We start from the raw sequence: 4,181 nt of genomic DNA, 5'->3' as shown, positions 1-4,181 counted from the left end.
CCCGAAACGTCAGCCTTTCTGCTCCTCTGATGCTGCTTGGCCTGCTGTGTTCATCCAGCCCTACATCTTGTTATCTCAGATTCTCCAGCATCTGCAGTTCCTGCTATCTCTGATATACACAGATATTTAGACAGTGATTTATTAATCACCCTTCAAATGATCAAGATTTCCAAAATGCGACATAAGCAGCTTCAAAAGCAACAACAGCAGTATGAATGTATGAAGGACCTGTGGGGTGAGATTGTATTAATGAGAGACAGAAACACTGAAGCTTTTTCCAGTGACTCTGGGATCCCAGCTTTCTACCCTCTGCCCGGTAGCTGAGGGCATAAATCCTAGTGACCTTCCCCATCTCCATCTGGTTAACCAGTGCCCCAGTCTCCATTCCCATTCTCTGGAATACCCAGGACCCACTCACCATTCCCCATATCCCTATCCATATGGGATGTTTTATCCCAAACCACCTACCAAGGTCCTGGAATAAAAACATCAACCATAACCTTTCACAACATCTTTATCCAAAATCACATCCATTCACACAGACAATGATAAACTCTTCACCTTTGTGCATTCCCTTAGCGCCTGTGCTGTGGGGGCCTTTACCTGTCCTAATACTCCTGCCCACAGAGTATAGCATGGCTGCTGGAAGCAGCTGCCTTTCACTGGCTGACACAATGGATGTTCTGGCAGGACGACCTGCCCTGGAAGCTGAGGGGAGGTTTAAGGCAGGAACATCTCGTTCTCAATGTTCTCAGCGATGGCAGAGTTTCTATCACAGCTGGCTGAGTGATGGAGAGCACTGTCTCCTCCACAGGGCTCAGGAGTTGTAGGTGTGACTCTCTCCACTGTTTCTCATCTGCTCCCTCCCTTTGGGTTTCGCGTTGTCCAGCAGGAGATGGAGGATTGTCCATGAGCTGTGGGGACCTCTCAGCTGCTCCATTGACTTTGTTTCTTCTTCCAGCTCCCAGTTACAACCTACAATCTGCTAAATGAAGAGGCAGGACAAATGCTGCCCTTGTTATGGGACCAGGCACAGGAAGATCCTAATTCACAGTTCCCACAGGCTGTAAAAACATTTTCACCACCTTGTATCAGTGTCTCACACACTTGGCGAGATCTCAGATTGGGAGAAGAAGGATACAATAGATCCGCACTATGTGATTACCTGGGGAATCATGGAATCTATCACCTGATAGGATACACATTTTCCACATCGAATCTCGTTGACAAAATGCTCACAGTTTGCAGTTGTTACAACACATTTCCTTCTCTTTCCAACCTGTGCTTCAGCATCTTCTGATATCTTCTCAACAGGTAAAGGTTTCCATATTTTGTCAGAACTGTTGTTGACTTTGTAGTGATTCTTTCTAGTAACATCAATGAGACGCTGTTTTTTAACCATGGCATAAGTCGTAGAGCTGGAGAATCTGACCATCGATGCTGAACCAGATCCTTTATCTAGTGAATATATTCAAGGAGCAGGTCATTGAGAGAGTGTTAGAATATCCAGCGTGAATACAGATAGTGAAATGGAATCTGGTTAAAGATACTGAAAGGAATGTGTTACTGAGACTGATTCAAAACCCTCTGTTAGATACAAGTGAAAATTCTCTAGCGCCTTTAAGACTAAATGCCCTAGGGTGTATCAGAGAGCAATGAGGTGAGCAGTAGGGGCTATTGCGTTCAGGGAACTGAGCTTACCTTCGCTCAGAGGGTTTAAGACAGCTTTTAACATCCTTTTCTAATGGTAGAATCAAACTATGAAGCCCACAGTCAATGGAGACTGTCTATGTAAACGTTACACTGCAATTACCACCAACCAGTGGTGCTGCTACCGTGTCACTATTGCAGGGAAGGTGTAATTACAGTGTGACACCGCTCCGAGCCCAGATTATTGGCATCCCCCTTCCTCCAACAACACCAACAGACATCTTGCCATCGAGCGCTGGACTTCTGGGAGGTGGCAGTGTCATGGTAATATCACTGGGCCTGTAATCCAGAGGCCCAGGCTAATGGCCTGTGGACACCAGTTTGAATCTCACCACAGCAGACGGTGACATTTCAATTGGATGAACAAAGCTGGAATTAAAAGCTAGTTTAATAGAAGCCCACCTGGGACACTAATGTCCTTCAGGGAGGGAAATCTGACATCCTTCCCTGGTCTGGCCTACATGTGACTCCAGACCCAAAGCCATCTGCTCTTTGAAGGTGGCCTACTGTTCAGTTACCGATCTTCCTGCCAACCTCTTAGTCCAGTCAATCCTGCTGTGTTCCTGCCCCATTGAAGTTAGCTCTCCGCTAACCGGTGTTTCTTTCTCTGGATTGTTGCATGTCATTCTCTAGCACCATCCTGAGCCTGATGGTACAATGATCATTGTCTCCTAAATGTTTCCCCACTGACTCCAGACCAATGTGGCCCAGCTCATTTCCAAGGAGTAGGGAGAGAGCAGAGACACAGTGGCTGAGCCAGAAGAGAGGAATTGCTGGGGAGAGGTCATTTTCCAGGCTTCCTTCATTTCCTGTAAAAGAAGTCCAAATGTGGCTGTCTTCAAAACAATTGGAGTGGGGTCACAGTCCCACACACCACCCGAGCTGTGGGTGTCACTGGCTGGGACAGTATTTATTCCGCAGCTGTTGTTAAATATGCACCAAGTGTCTCGCTTTGCCATTTCAGAGGGCAATGAAAAGTAGGATCCAAGAGAGAACGTTGGAGGTGAATAGCAGGCCTCAAAATGCTTAGGAATACAGCTGGGACTAGTGTAAATAATGATAAGAAAACAGAAAGAGGGGAGAAGGAAAGGAAGTCCCAAATGGAGTTCAGCTGCATGTCTGTGAATGCCTGTAAATCCACTCCTCCATCCCCCACGAGAATCTTTCATCCCCTTGATCATCAGGAATTATTGTCATTATAGAGTGTTTAATGGGACCCAGGGGATGCCTCCAGGTATACGGATAACAAGGTCTTCAGTGAATGTGGAGAGCAAGAGAGAGTGAAGACCCTGGGATCGTTGTCCTCAGAGCAGGGAAGGTTCGGGGGAGATTGAATTGAGGTGTTCGGAATCAGGTAGGTTTGGTGGATTCAGTCAATGAGGGAGAAACTGGTTCTTTTCCGACATTTTCTGAAGAAGGGTCTAGGCCCGAAACGTCAGCCTTCCTGCTCCTCTGATGCTGCTTGGTCTGCTGTGTTCATCCAGCTCTACACCTTGTTATCCCAGGTCCTTTTCCTGATTGGGTTCAATCTCTGTCCCTCTGGTGACCTCCAGCTGCAGATGTGCGCAGACTTAAACACACTCATTCATAACATACCCACACAAACACTTGCTGATACAGATAATAGAGACATGTACACTCACGTACACCGTGTTCCTTCGGTGTCATGGAATCCCCTCCCTTTGGGCAAAATACTAAATAAAAATCAAAAGAACTGCAGATGTTGTAAATCAGAAACAGAAATTGCTGGAAACGTTCAGCAGGTCTGGCAGCATCTGTGGAGAGAAAGAGGAGTTAATCCTGAGGAAGGCTCACTTAACCTGAAACATTAGCTCTGCTTTCTCTCCAAAGGAACACGGCGTATGTGAGTGTCTGGGCCAACCCACAGCACATGGACTGCAATGGTTTAAGAAGGCAGCTCAACCCCACCTTCTCAAGGGGCAACTAGGGATGGAGCAGTAGACTGGAACACCCAGAGATGGCAACGTCCCATAAGTGAATATATTCAAACACACTCTCTCACTAACACAGAGACAGCAAGAACTGTAGCTGCTGGAGTCTGAGACAAGATAGTGTGGAGTTGGAAGAATGCAGCAGGTCAGGCAGCATTAGAAGGGCAGGAAAGCTGACGTTTCAGGTCAGTACCCTTCTCCAGAAATTCTCACCAACACAGACATTCCTCCACCACACTAACACATCCAGACAAGGGGGCAAGGGAGGCGTCGCTGCTCCTCCCAGCCGCTCGGGGGCGCTAGACTGGTCCTCCGGGTGTCTCGGCACTGAGTGCGCGCTGAACGTCTTGGCCACGGAGAGCGCGAGGGTCGCCGGGATACTGGAGGGGTGCCGGTCCGTTGGATGCCGGAATACTGGAAGACCTTGTAAAGTGGGAGGGCGGTAGTAACGCGGGAGAATTGGAGGCTCATGGTTCAGGATTCACAAAAAAGCCTCCTGTAAGGGAGTGGGGGGTCGGT

This window comes from Rhincodon typus, chromosome 43 (genome assembly GCF_021869965.1).
Source record: "Rhincodon typus isolate 14 chromosome 43, sRhiTyp1.1, whole genome shotgun sequence".
Classification (NCBI taxonomy): Eukaryota; Metazoa; Chordata; class Chondrichthyes; order Orectolobiformes; family Rhincodontidae; genus Rhincodon; species Rhincodon typus.
The sequence above is the reverse complement of the archived record's forward strand: the minus strand, read 5'-3'. Positions refer to the sequence as shown.